The sequence below is a fragment of the Eschrichtius robustus genome, chromosome 7 (assembly GCF_028021215.1).
Source record: "Eschrichtius robustus isolate mEscRob2 chromosome 7, mEscRob2.pri, whole genome shotgun sequence".
In the NCBI taxonomy this organism is placed as follows: Eukaryota; Metazoa; Chordata; class Mammalia; order Artiodactyla; family Eschrichtiidae; genus Eschrichtius; species Eschrichtius robustus.
The window spans coordinates 49,008,517-49,028,329 of NC_090830.1; positions in this window are offsets into that span (position 1 = coordinate 49,008,517).

Consider the following 19,813-nt stretch of genomic DNA (forward strand, 5'->3'; position numbering starts at 1 on the left):
ACTAGTAAGAATCTTAAAACCTATGTATTGATATCTCTCTGTAAGTGAGTCAAGTGGGTGTAAAGCTGCATAAACACAGCAGTGAAAAGCAGCTAAACCCCATTATGAAACTCAATTAATTTTAAAAACCCGTGAAACAAAGACAGTGAAAGAGAGAGAAATTCTTACAAAATTCGTTCAGGGGCTGTGATGCCACCTGGATTGACCATATCTAGACCCGCAGCTGATTGAGACATAAGGGTGGACACTCTTGGGGCTGAGAGGTTTGGTGAGGTTGGGTGAGCAAACGCAGACGCTTTAAAGTAATACTGCGTGGTACCCATCCCATGGGTCCCAAACCTCCAGGTTCAAGGGCATCTTCCTACATCGAAAACATGCATGAGAAACCCAGAAGATGGTCCACCGAGTGATCGGGAAAGGTTTCTAAAACGCACCTCATTTCTCATCTCCTTGTGCTCGGGTTCGCCATTCCAGCCGCTTTACTAGCAATCTCCCTCCTTGGAGAATCAGCACCTGTAACCTCCTGTTCCATACAGGTTGCAATTTGTCCTGAGGATGAACGGGAAGAGGGGGAACCAATGAGAGACTAGCTCTAGGTGTTGGGACTGGCACAGGTCACTCTTTTTTCCAATCAGGAAGAAGAATTAACCACAAGCTCAGTCTGCCGCCCGGAAGCAGAATAGGGCCTAAAGCAATCCTGCGCTTTTGCGGCCAGCTCCCAAGAGAGCGAGTTGAAAAATGGAGCTCAGGGGCACTGCAATTCACAAACCTGCAGACTTATAAATGATAACTCTCGTCTACAAATATATTGAGGGAAGGCAACAAAGAGGATTTGAAAGCAAGGCAGATTTGCAGGCAACAGATTTCAGGAGGCAGATTCGAATCGCCTTTAAAGCACAGGAAAAGCGGCAAAACCTCGACAATGATGCCCTTGGCCAAAAAGGGCGTATGCGTTTTTTCCTGAATATATTCAGAAAAAACGCATACGCCCTTTTTGGCCAACCAAGCAACCTGGAAAGGCAAATCAGCGCTACAAAGAAGTCTCGCTTCCCATCGGTCAAAAGGGCCATGCTGAATAAAGTGTCAAAACCAGAAATGCAGGACAGGCCACGGAGAAACGGGAGCCTTGCTACGCTGATGGGCGGGATGTAAATTGCCAACAGCCACTCTGGAGAAGTGTACGGTGTGTCCTGAAACATTTACAAAACTCAGCTTAGAGAGCATAGGGCACTTCCACTCATGGGCGTATACATTGGGAAAACTAAAAATCAGCAAGACACAAGCACCCCAAAGTTTAGGGCTGCTCTGTTGACAAGAACCTCCACTTCGTTACACCTTAAATATCCCAGGAAAGAGAAAAATGGATAAAGATGTTGTGCTCCTTATGTACAATGGAATATCACTCAGCCATGAAATCAACGTCATAAGGCTAGTAGCAGCATGATGAGTGGATTTAGGTACGACGATTCTAAGTGAAATAAGTCACACAGAAAAAGACACTTATCATAAGATATCACTTATAGAGGGAATGTAAAAACCGCTACCCTTGAACTGAATTACAAAACAGAACAGAGTCACACGGTTAGAAAACACACTATGGCTGCCTAACGGCAAAGGTGAGGTGGGGTGATGCATAAAACAAGGGTTTCAAATTAGCTCAGATACCGTTCCATAAACCCAATACGTAATAGACAAGACCTACTCCTTGCTCAGGGAACTGGACTCAACACCCCCTATTCACCGCCCAAGAATATATCTGACTAGTAAGAATCTTAAAACCTATGTATTGATATCTCTCTGTAAGTGAGTCAGGTGGGTGTAAAGCTGCATAAACACAGCAGTGAAAAGCAGCTAAACCCCATTATGAAACTCAATTAATTTTAAAAACCCGTGAAACAAAGACAGTGAAAGAGAGAGAAATTCTTACAAAATTCGTTCAGGGGCTGTGATGCCACCTGGATTGACCATATCTAGACCCGCAGCTGATTGAGACATAAGGGTGGACACTCTTGGGGCTGAGAGGTTTGGTGAGGTTGGGTGAGCAAACGCAGACGCTTTAAAGTAATACTGCGTGGTACCCATCCCATGGGTCCCAAATCTCCAGGTTCAAGGGCATCTTCCTACATCGAAAACATGCATGAGAAACCCAGAAGATGGTCCACCGAGTGATCAGGAAAGGTTTCTAAAACACACCTCATTTCTCATCTCCTTGTGCTCGGGTTCGCCATTCCAGCCGCTTTATTAGCAATCTCCCTCCTTGGAGAATCAGCACCTTTAACCTCCTGTTCCATACAGGTGGCAATTTGAACTGAGGATGAACGGGAAGAGGGGGAACCAATGAGAGACTAGCTCTAGGTGTTGGGACAGGCACAGGTCACTCTTTTTTCCCATCAGGAAGAAGAATTAACCACAAGCTCAGTCTGCCGCCCGGAAGCAGAATAGGGCCTAAAGCAATCCTGCGCTTTTGCGGCCAGCTCCCAAGAGAGCGAGTTGAAAAATGGAGCTCAGGGGCACTGCAATTCACAAACCTGCAGACTTATAAATGATAACTCTCGTCTACAAATTTATTGAGGGAAGGCAACAAAGAGGATTTGAAAGCAAGGCAGAATGGCAGGAAACAGATTTCAGGAGGCAGATTCGAATCGCCTTTAAAGCACAGGAAAAGCGGCAAAACCTCGACAATGATGCCCTTGGCCAAAAAGGGCGTATGCGTTTTTTCCTGAATATATTCAGGAAAAAACGCATACGCCCTTTTTGGCCAACCAAGCAACCTGGAAAGGCAAATCAGCGCTACAAAGAAGTCTCGCTTCCCATCGGTCAAAAGGGCCATGCTGAATAAAGTGTCAAAACCAGAAATGCAGGACAGGCCACGGAGAAACGGGAGCCTTGCTACGCTGATGGGCGGGATGTAAATTGCCAACAGCCACTCTGGAGAAGTGTACGGTGTGTCCTGAAACATTTACAAAACTCAGCTTAGAGAGCATAGGGCACTTCCACTCATGGGCGTATACATTGGGAAAACTAAAAATCAGCAAGACACAAGCACCCCAAAGTTTAGGGCTGCTCTGTTGACAAGAACCTCCACTTCGTTACACCTTAAATATCCCAGGAAAGAGAAAAATGGATAAAGAAGTTGTGGTCCTTATGTACAATGGAATATCACTCAGCCATGAAATCAACGTCATAAGGCTAGTAGCAGCATGATGAGTGGATTTAGGTACGACGATTCTAAGTCAAATAAGTCACACAGAAAAAGACACTTATCATAAGATATCACTTATAGAGGGAATGTAAAAACCGCTACCCTTGAACTGAATTACAAAACAGAACAGAGTCACACGGTTAGAAAACACACTATGGCTGCCTAACGGGAAAGGTGAGGTGGGGTGATGCATAAAACAAGGGTTTCAAATTAGCTCAGATACCGTTCCATAAACCCAATACGTAATAGACAAGACCTACTCCTTGCTCAGGGAACTGGACTCAACACCCCCTATTCACCGCCCAAGAATATATCTGACTAGTAAGAATCTTAAAACCTATGTATTGATATCTCTCTGTAAGTGAGTCAAGTGGGTGTAAAGCTGCATAAACACAGCAGTGAAAAGCAGCTAAACCTCATTATAAAACTCAATTAATTTTAAAAACCCGTGAAACAAAGACAGTGAAAGAGAGAGAAATTCTTACAAAATTCGTTCAGGGGCTGTGATGCCACCTGGATTGACCATATCTAGACCCGCAGCTGATTGAGACATAAGGGTGGACACTCTTGGGGCTGAGAGGTTTGGTGAGGTTGGGTGAGCAAACGCAGACGCTTTAAAGTAATACTGCGTGGTACCCATCCCATGGGTCCCAAATCTCCAGGTTCAAGGGCATTTTCCTACATCGAAAACATGCATGAGAGACCCAGAAGATGGTCCACTGAGTGATCGGGAAAGGTTTCTAAAACGCACCTCATTTCTCATCTCCTTGTGCTCGGGTTCGCCATTCCAGCCGCTTTACTAGCAATCTCCCTCCTTGGAGAATCAGCACCTTTAACCTCCTGTTCCATACAGGTTGCAATTTGTCCTGAGGATGAACGGGAAGAGGGGGAACCAATGAGAGACTAGCTCTAGGTGTTGGGACAGGCACAGGTCACTCTTTTTTCCCATCAGGAAGAAGAATTAACCACAAGCTCAGTCTGCCGCCCGGAAGCAGAATAGGGCCTAAAGCAATCCTGCGATTTTGCGGCCAGCTCCCAAGAGAGCGAGTTGAAAAATGGAGCTCAGGGGCACTGCAATTCACAAACCTGCAGACTTATAAATGATAACTCTCGTCTACAAATTGATTGAGGGAAGGCAACAAAGAGGATTTGAAAGCAAGGCAGAATGGCAGGAAACAGATTTCAGGAGGCAGATTCGAATCGCCTTTAAAGCACAGGAAAAGCGGCAAAACCTCGACAATGATGCCCTTGGCCAAAAAGGGCGTATGCGTTTTTTCCTGAATATATTCAGGAAAAAACGCATACGCCCTTTTTGGCCAACCAAGCAACCTGGAAAGGCAAATCAGCGCTACAAAGAAGTCTCGCTTCCCATCGGTCAAAAGGGCCATGCTGAATAAAGGGTCAAAACCAGAAATGCAGGACAGGCCACGGAGAAACGGGAGCCTTGCTACGCTGATGGGCGGGATGTAAATTGCCAACAGCCACTCTGGAGAAGTGTACGGTGTGTCCTGAAACATTTACAAAACTCAGCTTAGAGAGCATAGGGCACTTCCACTCATGGGCGTATACATTGGGAAAACTAAAAATCAGCAAGACACAAGCACCCCAAAGTTTAGGGCTGCTCTGTTGACAAGAACCTCCACTTCGTTACACCTTAAATATCCCAGGAAAGAGAAAAATGGATAAAGATGTTGTGCTCCTTATGTACAATGGAATATCACTCAGCCATGAAATCAACGTCATAAGGCTAGTAGCAGCATGATGAGTGGATTTAGGTACGACGATTCTAAGTGAAATAAGTCACACAGAAAAAGACACTTATCATGAGATATCACTTATAGAGGGAATGTAAAAACCGCTACCCTTGAACTGAATTACAAAACAGAACAGAGTCACACGGTTAGAAAACACACTATGCCTGCCTAACGGGAAAGGTGAGGTGGGGTGATGCATAAAACAAGGGTTTCAAATTAGCTCAGATACCGTTCCATAAACCCAATACGTAATAGACAAGACCTACTCCTTGCTCAGGGAACTGGACTCAACACCCCCTATTCACCGCCCAAGAATATATCTGACTAGTAAGAATCTTAAAACCTATGTATTGATATCTCTCTGTAAGTGAGTCAAGTTGGTGTAAAGCTGCATAAACACAGCAGTGAAAAGCAGCTAAACCCCATTATAAAACTCAATTAATTTTAAAAACCCGTGAAACAAAGACAGTGAAAGAGAGAGAAATTCTTACAAAATTCGTTCAGGGGCTGTGATGCCACCTGGATTGACCATATCTAGACCCGCAGCTGATTGAGACATAAGGGTGGACACTCTTGGGGCTGAGAGGTTTGGTGAGGTTGGGTGAGCAAACGCAGACGCTTTAAAGTAATACTGCGTGGTACCCATCCCATGGGTCCCAAATCTCCAGGTTCAAGGGCATCTTCCTACATCGAAAACATGCATGAGAAACCCAGAAGATGGTCCACCGAGTGATCAGGAAAGGTTTCTAAAACACACCTCATTTCTCATCTCCTTGTGCTCGGGTTCGCCATTCCAGCCGCTTTATTAGCAATCTCCCTCCTTGGAGAATCAGCACCTTTAACCTCCTGTTCCATACAGTTTGCAATTTGTACTGAGGATGAACGGGAAGAGGGGGAACCAATGAGAGACTAGCTCTAGGTGTTGGGACAGGCACAGGTCACTCTTTTTTCCCATCAGGAAGAAGAATTAACCACAAGCTCAGTCTGCCGCCCGGAAGCAGAATAGGGCCTAAAGCAATCCTGCGCTTTTGCGGCCAGCTCCCAAGAGATCGAGTTGAAAAATGGAGCTCAGGGGCACTGCAATTCACAAACCTGCAGACTTATAAATGATAACTCTCGTCTACAAATATATTGAGGGAAGGCAACGAAGAGGATTTGAAAGCAAGGCAGAATTGCAGGAAACAGATTTCAGGAGGCAGATTCGAATCGCCTTTAAAGCACAGGAAAAGCGGCAAAACCTCGACAAGGATGCCCTTGGCCAAAAAGGGCGTATGCGTTTTTTCCTGAATATATTCAGGAAAAAACGTACACGCCTTTTTTGGCGGTCCAAGCATCCTGGAAAGGCAAATCAGCGGTACAAAGAAGTTTCGCTTCCCATCGGTCAATAGGGACATGCTGAATAAAGTGTCAAAACCAAAAACGCTGGACAGGCCATGGAGAAACGGAAGCCTTGCTACGCTGATGGGCGGGATGTAAATTGCCAACAGCCACTCTGGAGAATTGTACGGTGTGTCCTGAAACATCTACAAAACTCAGCCTAGAGAGCATAGGGCACTACCACTCATGGGCGTATAAATTGGGAAAACCAAAAATCAGCAAGACACAAGCACCCCAAAGTTTAGGGCTGCTCTGTTGACAAGAACCTCCACTTCGTTGCACCTTAAATATCCCAGGAAAGAGAAAAATGGATAAAGAAGTTGTGGTCCTTATGTACAATGGAATATCACTCAGCCATGAAATCAACGTCATAAGGCTAGTAGCAGCATGATGAGTGGATTTAGGTACGACGATTCTAAGTGAAATAAGTCACACAGAAAAAGACACTTATCATAAGATATCACTTATAGAGGGAATGTAAAAACCGCTACGCTTGAACTGAATTACAAAACAGAACAGAGTCACACGGTTAGAAAACACACTATGGCTGCTTAACGGGAAAGGTGAGGTGGGGTGATGCATAAAACAAGGGTTTCAAATTAGCTCAGATACCGTTCCATAAACCCAATACGTAATAGACAAGACCTACTCCTTGCTCAGTGAACTGGACTCAACACCCCCTATTCACCGCCCAAGAATGTATCTGACTAGTAAGAATCTTAAATCCCATGTATTGATATCTCTCTGTAAGTCAGTCAAGTGGGTGTAAAGCGGCATAAACACAGCAGTGAAAAGCAGCTAAACCCCATTATAAAAAATAATTACTTTTAAAAACCCGTGAAGCAAAGACAATGAAAGAGAGAGAAATTCTTATAAAATTCGTTCAGGGGCTGTGATGCCACCTGGATTCACCATATCTAGACCCACACCTGATTGAGACATAAGGGTGGACACTCTTGGGGCTGAGAGGTTTGGTGAGATTGGGTGACCAAACGCAGACACTTTAAAGTAATACTGCGTGGTACCCATCCCATGGGTCCCAAATCTCCAGGTTCAAGGGCATCTTCCTACATCGAAACCATGCATGAGAAACCCAGAAGAAGTTACACCGTGTGAACGGGAAAGGTTTCTAAAACGCACCTCATTTCTCATCTCCTTGTGCTCAGGTACGCCATTCCAGCCGCTTTACTAGCAATCTCCCACCTTGGAGAATCAGCACCTTTATCCTCCTGTTCCATACAGGTTTCAATTTGTCCTGACTATGTACGGGAAGAGGGAGAACCAATGAGAGACTAGCTCTAGGTGTTGGGACAGGCACAGGTCACTCTATTTTCCCATCAGGAAGAAGAATTAACCGCAAGCTCAGTCTGCTGCCTGTAACCAGAATAGGGCCTGAAGGAATCCAGCACTTTTGCGGCTAGCTCCCAAAAAAGCGAGTTGAAAAATGGAGCTCAGGGTCACTGCAACTCACAAACCTGCAGAGTTATAAATGTTAACTCTCGTCCACAAATAGATTGAGGGAAAGCAACGAAGAGGATTTGAACGCAAGGCAGAATTGCAGGAAACAAATTTCAGGAGGCAGATTCGAATCGCCTTTAAAGCACAGGAAAAGTGGGAAAACCTCGACAATGATGCCCTTGGCCAAAAAGGGCGTATGCGTTTTTTCCTGAATATATTCAGGAAAAAACGCATACGCCCTTTTTGGCCAACCAAGCAACCTGGAAAGGCAAATCAGGGCTACAAAGAAGTCTCGCTTCCCATCGGTCAAAAGGGCCATGCTGAATAAAGTGTCAAAACCAGAAATGCAGGAAAGGCCACGGAGAAACGGGAGCCTTGCTACGCTGATGGGCGGGATGTAAATTGCCAACAGCCACTCTGGAGAAGTGTACGGTGTGTCCTGAAATATTTACAAAACTCAGCTTAGAGAGCATAGGGCACTTCCACTCATGGGCGTATAAATTGGGAAAATTAAAAATCAGCAAGACACAAGCACCCCAAAGTTTAGGGCTGCTCTGTTGACAAGAACCTCCACCTTGTTACACCTTAAATATCCCACGAAAGAGAAAAATGGATAAAGAAGTTGTGGTCCTTATGTACAATGGAATATCACTCAGCCATGAAATCAACGTCATAAGGCTAGTAGCAGCATGATGAGTGGATTTAGGTACGACGATTCTAAGTGAAATAAGTCACACAGAAAAAGACACTTATCATAAGATATCACTTATAGAGGGAATGTAAAAACCAATACCCTTGAACTGAATTACAAAACAGAACAGAGTCACACGTTTAGAAAACACACTATGGCTGCCTAACGGGAAAGGTGAGGTGGGGTGATGCATAAAACAAGGGTTTCAAATTAGCTCAGATACCGTTCCATAAACCCAATATGTAATAGAGAAGACCTACTCCTTGCTCAGTGAACTGGACTCAACACCCCCTATTCAGCGCCCAAGAATATATCTGACTAGTAAGAATCTTAAAACCTATGTATTGATATCTCTCTGTAAGTGAGTCAAGTGGGTGTAAAGCTGCATAAACACAGCAGTGAAAAGCAGCTAAACCCCATTATAAAACTCAATTAATTTTAAAAACCCGTGAAACAAAGACAGTGAAAGAGAGAGAAATTCTTACAAAATTCGTTCAGGGGCTGTGATGCCACCTGGATTGACCATATCCAGACCTGCATCTGATTGAGACATAAGGGTGGACACTCTTGGGGCTGAGAGGTTTGGTGAGGTTGGGTGAGTAAACGCAGACGCTTTAAAGTAATACTGCGTGGTACCCATCCCATGGGTCCCAAATCTCCAGGTTCAAGGGCATCTTCCTACATCGAAAATATGCATGAGAAACCCAGAAGACGGTACACCGAGTGATCGGGAAAGGTTTCTAAAACGCACCTCATTTCTCATCTCCTTGTGCTCGGGTTCGCCATTCCAGCCGCTTTACTCGCAATCTCCCTCCTTAGAGAATCAGCACATTTAACCTCCTGTTCCCTACAGGTTGCTATGTGTTCTGAGGATGAACGGGAAGAGGGGGAACCAATGAGAGACTAGCTCTAGGTGTTGGGACAGGCACAGGTCACTCTTTTTTCCCATCAGGAAGAAGAATTAACCACAAGCTCAGTCTGCCGCCCGGAAGCAGAATAGGGCCTAAAGCAATCCTGCGCTTTTGCGGCCAGCTCCCAAGAGAGCGAGTTGAAAAATGGAGCTCAGGGGCACTGCAATTCACAAACCTGCAGACTTATAAATGATAACTCTCGTCTACAAATTTATTGAGGGAAGGCAACAAAGAGGATTTGAAAGCAAGGCAGAATGGCAGGAAACAGATTTCAGGAGGCAGATTCGAATCGCCTTTAAAGCACAGGAAAAGCGGCAAAACCTCGACAATGATGCCCTTGGCCAAAAAGGGCGTATGCGTTTTTTCCTGAATATATTCAGGAAAAAACGCATACGCCCTTTTTGGCCAACCAAGCAACCTGGAAAGGCAAATCAGCGCTACAAAGAAGTCTCGCTTCCCATCGGTCAAAAGGGCCATGCTGAATAAAGGGTCAAAACCAGAAATGCAGGACAGGCCACGGAGAAACGGGAGCCTTGCTACGCTGATGGGCGGGATGTAAATTGCCAACAGCCACTCTGGAGAAGTGTACGGTGTGTCCTGAAACATTTACAAAACTCAGCTTAGAGAGCATAGGGCACTTCCACTCATGGGCGTATACATTGGGAAAACTAAAAATCAGCAAGACACAAGCACCCCAAAGTTTAGGGCTGCTCTGTTGACAAGAACCTCCACTTCGTTACACCTTAAATATCCCAGGAAAGAGAAAAATGGATAAAGATGTTGTGCTCCTTATGTACAATGGAATATCACTCAGCCATGAAATCAACGTCATAAGGCTAGTAGCAGCATGATGAGTGGATTTAGGTACGACGATTCTAAGTGAAATAAGTCACACAGAAAAAGACACTTATCATGAGATATCACTTATAGAGGGAATGTAAAAACCGCTACCCTTGAACTGAATTACAAAACAGAACAGAGTCACACGGTTAGAAAACACACTATGGCTGCCTAACGGGAAAGGTGAGGTGGGGTGATGCATAAAACAAGGGTTTCAAATTAGCTCAGATACCGTTCCATAAACCCAATACGTAATAGACAAGACCTACTCCTTGCTCAGGGAACTGGACTCAACACCCCCTATTCACCGCCCAAGAATATATCTGACTATTAAGAATCTTAAAACCTATGTATTGATATCTCTCTGTAAGTGAGTTAAGTGGGTGTAAAGCTGCATAAACACAGCAGTGAAAAGCAGCTAAACCCCATTATAAAACTCAATTAATTTTAAAAACCCGTGAAACAAAGACAGTGAAAGAGAGAGAAATTCTTACAAAATTCGTTCAGGGGCTGTGATGCCACCTGGATTGACCATATCTAGACCCGCAGCTGATTGAGACATAAGGGTGGACACTCTTGGGGCTGAGAGGTTTGGTGAGGTTGGGTGAGCAAACGCAGACGCTTTAAAGTAATACTGCGTGGTACCCATCCCATGGGTCCCAAATCTCCAGGTTCAAGGGCATCTTCCTACATCGAAAACATGCATGAGAAACCCAGAAGATGGTCCACCGAGTGATCGGGAAAGTTTTCTAAAACGCACCTCATTTCTCATCTCCTTGTGCTCGGGTTCGCCATTCCAGCCGCTTTACTAGCAATCTCCCTCCTTGGAGAATCAGCACCTTTAACCTCCTGTTCCATACAGGTTGCAATTTGTCCTGAGGATGAACGGGAAGAGGGGGAACCAATGAGAGACTAGCTCTAGGTGTTGGGACAGGCACAGGTCACTCTTTTTTCCCATCAGGAAGAAGAATTAACCACAAGCTCAGTCTGCCGCCCGGAAGCAGAATAGGGCCTAAAGCAATCCTGCGCTTTTGCGGCCAGCTCCCAAGAGAGCGAGTTGAAAAATGGAGCTCAGGGGCACTGCAATTCACAAACCTGCAGACTTATAAATGATAACTCTCGTCTACAAATTTATTGAGGGAAGGCAACAAAGAGGATTTGAAAGCAAGGCAGAATGGCAGGAAACAGATTTCAGGAGGCAGATTCGAATCGCCTTTAAAGCACAGGAAAAGCGGCAAAACCTCGACAATGATGCCCTTGGCCAAAAAGGGCGTATGCGTTTTTTCCTGAATATATTCAGGAAAAAACGCATACGCCCTTTTTGGCCAACCAAGCAACCTGGAAAGGCAAATCAGCGCTACAAAGAAGTCTCGCTTCCCATCGGTCAAAAGGGCCATGCTGAATAAAGGGTCAAAACCAGAAATGCAGGAAAGGCCACGGAGAAACGGGAGCCTTGCTACGCTGATGGGCGGGATGTAAATTGCCAACAGCCACTCTGGAGAAGTGTACGGTGTGTCCTGAAACATTTACAAAACTCAGCTTAGAGAGCATAGGGCACTTCCACTCATGGGCGTATAAATTGGGAAAACTAAAAATCAGCAAGACACAAACACCCCAAAGTTTAGGGCTGCTCTGTTGACAAGAACCTCCACTTTGTTACACCTTAAATATCTCACGAAAGAGAAAAATGGATAAAGATGTTGTGCTCCTTATGTACAATGGAATATCACTCAGCCATGAAATCAACGTCATAAGGCTAGTAGCAGCATGATGAGTGGATTTAGGTACGACGATTCTAAGTGAAATAAGTCACACAGAAAAAGACACTTATCATAAGATATCACTTATAGAGGGAATGTAAAAACCAATACCCTTGAACTGAATTACAAAACAGAACAGAGTCACACGGTTAGAAAACACACTATGGCTGCCTAACGGGAAAGGTGAGATGGGGTGATGCATAAAACAAGGGTTTCAAATTAGCTCAGATACCGTTCCATAAACCCAATACGTAATAGACAAGACCTACTCCTTGCTCAGGGAACTGGACTCAACACCCCCTATTCACCGCCCAAGAATATATCTGACTAGTAAGAATCTTAAAACCTATGTATTGATATCTCTCTGTAAGTGAGTCAAGTGGGTGTAAAGCTGCATAAACACAGCAGTGAAAAGCAGCTAAACCCCATTATAAAACTCAATTAATTTTAAATACCCGTGAAACAAAGACAGTGAAAGAGAGAGAAATTCTTACAAAATTCGTTCAGGGGCTGTGATGCCACCTGGATTGACCATATCTAGACCCGCAGCTGATTGAGACATAAGGGTGGACACTCTTGGGGCTGAGAGGTTTGGTGAGGTTGGGTGAGCAAACGCAGACGCTTTAAAGTAATACTGCGTGGTACCCATCCCATGGGTCCCAAATCTCCAGGTTCAAGGGCATCTTCCTACATCGAAAACATGCATGAGAAACCCAGAAGATGGTCCACCGAGTGATCGGGAAAGTTTTTTAAAACGCACCTCATTTCTCATCTCCTTGTGCTCGGGTTCGCCATTCCAGCCGCTTTACTAGCAATCTCCCTCCTTGGAGAATCAGCACCTTTAACCTCCTGTTCCATACAGGTTGCAATTTGTCCTGAGGATGAACGGGAAGAGGGGGAACCAATGAGAGACTAGCTCTACGTGTTGGGACAGGCACAGGTCACTCTTTTTTCCCATCAGGAAGAAGAATTAACCACAAGCTCAGTCTGCCGCCCGGAAGCAGAATAGGGCCTAAAGCAATCCTGCGCTTTTGCGGCCAGCTCCCAAGAGAGCGAGTTGAAAAATGGAGCTCAGGGGCACTGCAATTCACAAACCTGCAGACTTATAAATGATAACTCTCGTCTACAAATTGATTGAGGGAAGGCAACAAAGAGGATTTGAAAGCAAGGCAGAATGGCAGGAAACAGATTTCAGGAGGCAGATTCGAATCGCCTTTAAAGCACAGGAAAAGCGGCAAAACCTCGACAATGATGCCCTTGGCCAAAAAGGGCGTATGCGTTTTTTCCTGAATATATTCAGGAAAAAACGCATACGCCCTTTTTGGCCAACCAAGCAACCTGGAAAGGCAAATCAGCGCTACAAAGAAGTCTCGCTTCCCATCGGTCAAAAGGGCCATGCTGAATAAAGTGTCAAAACCAGAAATGCAGGACAGGCCACGGAGAAACGGGAACCTTGCTACGCTGATGGGCGGGATGTAAATTGCCAACAGCCACTCTGGAGAAGTGTACGGTGTGTCCTGAAACATTTACAAAACTCAGCTTAGAGAGCATAGGGCACTTCCACTCATGGGCGTATAAATTGGGAAAACTAAAAATCAGCAAGACACAAGCACCCCAAAGTTTAGGGCTGCTCTGTTGACAAGAAACTCCACTTCGTTACACCTTAAATATCCCAGGAAAGAGAAAAATGGATAAAGAAGTTGTGGTCCTTATGTACAATGGAATATCACTCAGCCATGAAATCAACGTCATAAGGCTAGTAGCAGCATGATGAGTGGATTTAGGTACGACGATTCTAAGTCAAATAAGTCACACAGAAAAAGACACTTATCATAAGATATCACTTATAGAGGGAATGTAAAAACCGCTACCCTTGAACTGAATTACAAAACAGAACAGAGTCACACGGTTAGAAAACACACTATGGCTGCCTAACGGGAAAGGTGAGGTGGGGTGATGCATAAAACAAGGGTTTCAAATTAGCTCAGATACCGTTCCATAAACCCAATACGTAATAGACAAGACCTACTCCTTGCTCAGGGAACTGGACTCAACACCCCCTATTCACCGCCCAAGAATATATCTGACTAGTAAGAATCTTAAAACCTATGTATTGATATCTCTCTGTAAGTGAGTCAAGTGGGTGTAAAGCTGCATAAACACAGCAGTGAAAAGCAGCTAAACCCCATTATAAAACTCAATTAATTTTAAAAACCCGTGAAACAAAGACAGTGAAAGAGAGAGAAATTCTTACAAAATTCGTTCAGGGGCTGTGATGCCACCTGGATTGACCATATCTAGACCCGCAGCTGATTGAGACATAAGGGTGGACACTCTTGGGGCTGAGAGTTTTGGTGAGGTTGGGTGAGCAAACACAGACGCTTTAAAGTAATACTGCGTGGTACCCATCCCATGGGTCCCAAATCTCCAGGTTCAAGGGCATCTTCCTACATCGAAAACATGCATGAGAAACCCAGAAGATGGTCCACCGAGTGATCGGGAAAGGTTTCTAAAACGCACCTCATTTCTCATCTCCTTGTGCTCGGGTTCGCCATTCCAGCCGCTTTACTAGCAATCTCCCTCCTTGGAGAATCAGCACCTTTAACCTCCTGTTCCATACAGGTTGCAATTTGTCCTGAGGATGAACGGGAAGAGGGGGAACCAATGAGAGACTAGCTCTAGGTGTTGGGACAGGCACAGGTCACTCTTTTTTCCCATCAGGAAGAAGAATTAACCACAAGCTCAGTCTGCCGCCCGGAAGCAGAATAGGGCCTAAAGCAATCCTGCGCTTTTGCGGCCAGCTCCCAAGAGAGCGAGTTGAAAAATGGAGCTCAGGGGCACTGCAATTCACAAACCTGCAGACTTATAAATGATAACTCTCGTCTACAAATTTATTGAGGGAAGGCAACAAAGAGGATTTGAAAGCAAGGCAGAATGGCAGGAAACAGATTTCAGGAGGCAGATTCGAATCGCCTTTAAAGCACAGGAAAAGCGGCAAAACCTCGACAATGATGCCCTTGGCCAAAAAGGGCGTATGCGTTTTTTCCTGAATATATTCAGGAAAAAACGCATACGTCCTTTTTGGCCAACCAAGCAACCTGGAAAGGCAAATCAGCGCTACAAAGAAGTCTCGCTTCCCATCGGTCAAAAGGGCCATGCTGAATAAAGGGTCAAAACCAGAAATGCAGGACAGGCCACGGAGAAACGGGAGCCTTGCTACGCTGATGGGCGGGATGTAAATTGCCAACAGCCACTCTGGAAAAGTGTACGGTGTGTCCTGAAACATTTACAAAACTCAGCTTAGAGAGCATAGGGCACTTCCACTCATGGGCGTATACATTGGGAAAACTAAAAATCAGCAAGACACAAGCACCCCAAAGTTTAGGGCTGCTCTGTTGACAAGAACCTCCACTTCGTTGCACCTTAAATATCCCAGGAAAGAGAAAAATGGATAAAGATGTTGTGCTCCTTATGTACAATGGAATATCACTCAGCCATGAAATCAACGTCATAAGGCTAGTAGCAGCATGATGAGTGGATTTAGGTACGACGATTCTAAGTGAAATAAGTCACACAGAAAAAGACACTTATCATAAGATATCACTTATAGAGGGAATGTAAAAACCGCTACGCTTGAACTGAATTACAAAACAGAACAGAGTCACACGGTTAGAAAACTCACTATGGCTGCTTAACGGGAAAGGTGAGGTGGGGTGATGCATAAAACAAGGGTTTCAAATTAGCTCAGATACCGTTCCATAAACCCAATACGTAATAGACAAGACCTACTCCTTGCTCAGTGAACTGGACTCAACACCCCCTATTCACCGCCCAAGAATGTATCTGACTAGTCAGAATCTTAAATCCCATGTATTGATATCTCTCTGTAAGTCAGTCAAGTGGGTGTAAAGCGGCATAAACACAGCAGTGAAAAGCAGCTAAACCCCATTATAAAAAATAATTACTTTTAAAAACCCGTGAAGCAAAGACAATGAAAGAGAGAGAAATTCTTATAAAATTCGTTCAGGGGCTGTGATGCCACCTGGATTCACCATATCTAGACCCACACCTGATTGAGACATAAGGGTGGACACTCTTGGGGCTGAGAGGTTTGGTGAGATTGGGTGACCAAACGCAGACACTTTAAAGTAATACTGCGTCGTACCCATCCCATGGGTCCCAAATCTCCAGGTTCAAGGGCATCTTCCTACATCGAAACCATGCATGAGAAACCCAGAAGAAGTTACACCGTGTGAACGGGAAAGGTTTCTAAAACGCACCTCATTTCTCATCTCCTTGTGCTCGGGTACGCCATTCCAGCCGCTTTACTAGCAATCTCCCACCTTGGAGAATCAGCACCTTTAACCTCCTGTTCCATACAGGTTTCAATTTGTCCTGACTATGTACGGGAAGAGGGAGAACCAATGAGAGACTAGCTCTAGGTGTTGGGACAGGCACAGGTCACTCTATTTTCCCATCAGGAAGAAGAATTAACCGCAAGCTCAGTCTGCTGACTGGAACCAGAATATGGCCTGAAGGAATCCAGAGCTTTTGCGGCTAGCTCCCAAAAAAGCGAGTTGAAAAATGGAGCTCAGGGGCACTGCAACTCACAAACCTGCAGAGTTATAAATGTTAACTCTCGTCCACAAATAGATTGAGGGAAAGCAACGAAGAGGATTTGAACGCAAGGCAGAATTGCAGGAAACAAATTTCAGGAGGCAGATTCGAATCACCTTTAAAGCACAGGAAAAGTGGGAAAACCTCGACAATGATGCCCTTGGCCAAAAATGGCGTATGCGTTTTTTCCTGAATATATTCAGGAAAAAACGCATACGCCCTTTTTGGCCAACCAAGCAACCTGGAAAGGCAAATCAGGGCTACAAAGAAGTCTCGCTTCCCATCGGTCAAAAGGGCCATGCTGAATAAAGTGTCAAAACCAGAAATGCAGGAAAGGCCACGGAGAAACGGGAGCCTTGCTACGCTGATGGGCGGGATGTAAATTGCCAACAGCCACTCTGGAGAAGTGTACGGTGTGTCCTGAAACATTTACAAAACTCAGTTTAGAGAGCATAGGGCACTTCCACTCATGGGCGTATAAATTGGGAAAACTAAAAATCAGCAAGACACAAACACCCCAAAGTTTAGGGCTGCTCTGTTGACAAGAACCTCCACTTTGTTACACCTTAAATATCTCACGAAAGAGAAAAATGGATAAAGAAGTTGTGGTCCATATGTACAATGGAATATCACTCAGCCATGAAATCAACGTCATAAGGCTAGTAGCAGCATGATGAGTGGATTTAGGTACGACGATTCTAAGTGAAATAAGTCACACAGAAAAAGACACTTATCATAAGATATCACTTATAGAGGGAATGTAAAAACCAATACCCTTGAACTGAATTACAAAACAGAACAGAGTCACACGGTTAGAAAACACACTATGGCTGCCTAACGGGAAAGGTGAGGTGGGGTGATGCATAAAACAAGGGTTTCAAATTAGCTCAGATACCGTTCCATAAACCCAATACGTAATAGACAAGACCTACTCCTTGCTCAGGGAACTGGACTCAACACCCCCTATTCACCGCCCAAGAATATATCTGACTAGTAAGAATCTTAAAACCTATGTATTGATATCTCTCTGTAAGTGAGTCAAGTGGGTGTAAAGCTGCATAAACACAGCAGTGAAAAGCAGCTAAACCCCATTATAAAACTCAATTAATTTTAAATACCCGTGAAACAAAGACAGTGAAAGAGAGAGAAATTCTTACAAAATTCGTTCAGGGGCTGTGATGCCACCTGGATTGACCATATGTAGACCCGCAGCTGATTGAGACATAAGGGTGGACACTCTTGGGGCTGAGAGGTTTGGTGAGGTTGGGTGAGCAAACGCAGACGCTTTAAAGTAATACTGCGTGGTACCCATCCCATGGGTCCCAAATCTCCAGGTTCAAGGGCATCTTCCTACATCGAAAACATGCATGAGAAAACCAGAAGATGGTCCACCGAGTGATCGGGAAAGTTTTTTAAAACGCACCTCATTTCTCATCTCCTTGTGCTCGGGTTCGCCATTCCAGCCGCTTTACTAGCAATCTCCCACCTTGGAGAATAAGCACCTTTAACCTCCTGTTCCATACAGGTTGCAATTTGTCCTGAGGATGAACGGGAAGAGGGGGAACCAATGAGAGACTAGCTCTACGTGTTGGGACAGGCACAGGTCACTCTTTTTTCCCATCAGGAAGAAGAATTAACCACAAGCTCAGTCTGCCGCCCGGAAGCAGAATAGGGCCTAAAGCAATCCTGCGCTTTTGCGGCCAGCTCCCAAGAGAGCGAGTTGAAAAATGGAGCTCAGGGGCACTGCAATTCACAAACCTGCAGACTTATAAATGATAACTCTCGTCTAAAAATTGATTGAGGGAAGGCAACAAAGAGGATTTGAAAGCAAGGCAGAATGGCAGGAAACAGATTTCAGGAGGCAGATTCGAATCGCCTTTAAAGCACAGGAAAAGCGGCAAAACCTCGACAATGATGCCCTTGGCCAAAAAGGGCGTATGCGTTTTTTCCTGAATATATTCAGGAAAAAACGCATACGCCCTTTTTGGCCAACCAAGCAACCTGGAAAGGCAAATCAGCGCTACAAAGAAGTCTCGCTTCCCATCGGTCAAAAGGGCCATGCTGAATAAAGTGTCAAAACCAGAAATGCAGGACAGGCCACGGAGAAACGGGAGCCTTGCTACGCTGATGGGCGGGATGTAAATTGCCAACAGCCACTCTGGAGAAGTGTACGGTGTGTCCTGAAACATTTACAAAACTCAGCTTAGAGAGCATAGGGCACTTCCACTCATGGGCGTATACATTGGGAAAACTAAAAATCAGCAAGACACAAGCACCCCAAAGTTTAGGGCTGCTCTGTTGACAAGAACCTCCACTTCGTTACACCTTAAATATCCCAGGAAAGAGAAAAATGGATAAAGATGTTGTGCTCCTTATGTACAATGGAATATCACTCAGCCATGAAATCAACGTCATAAGGCTAGTAGCAGCATGATGAGTGGATTTAGGTACGACGATTCTAATTGAAATAAGTCACACAGAAAAAGACACTTATCATGAGATATCACTTATACAGGGAATGTAAAAACCGCTACCCTTGAACTGAATTACAAAACAGAACAGAGTCACACGGTTAGAAAACACACTATGGCTGCCTAACGGGAAAGGTGAGGTGGGGTGATGCATAAAACAAGGGTTTCAAATTAGCTCAGATACCGTTCCATAAACCCAATATGTAATAGACAAGACCTACTCCTTGCTCAGGGAACTGGACTCAACACCCCCTATTCACCGCCCAAGAATATATCTGACTAGTAATAATCTTAAAACTTATGTATTGATATCTCTCTGTAAGTGAGTCAAGTGGGTGTAAAGCTGCATAAACACAGCAGTGAAAAGCAGCTAAACCCCATTATAAAACTCAATTAATTTTAAAAACCCGTGAAACAAAGACAGTGAAAGAGAGAGAAATTCTTACAAAATTCGTTCAGGGGCTGTGATGCCACCTGGATTGACCATATCTAGACCTGCAGCTGATTGAGACATAAGGGTGGACACTCTTGGGGCTGAGAGGTTTGGTGAGGTTGGGTGAGCAAACACAGACGCTTTAAAGTAATACTGCGTGGTACCCATCCCATGGGTCCCAAATCTCCAGGTTCAAGGGCATCTTCCTACATCGAAAACATGCATGAGAAACCCAGAAGATGGTCCACCGAGTGATCGGGAAAGGTTTCTAAAACGCACCTCATTTCTCATCTCCATGT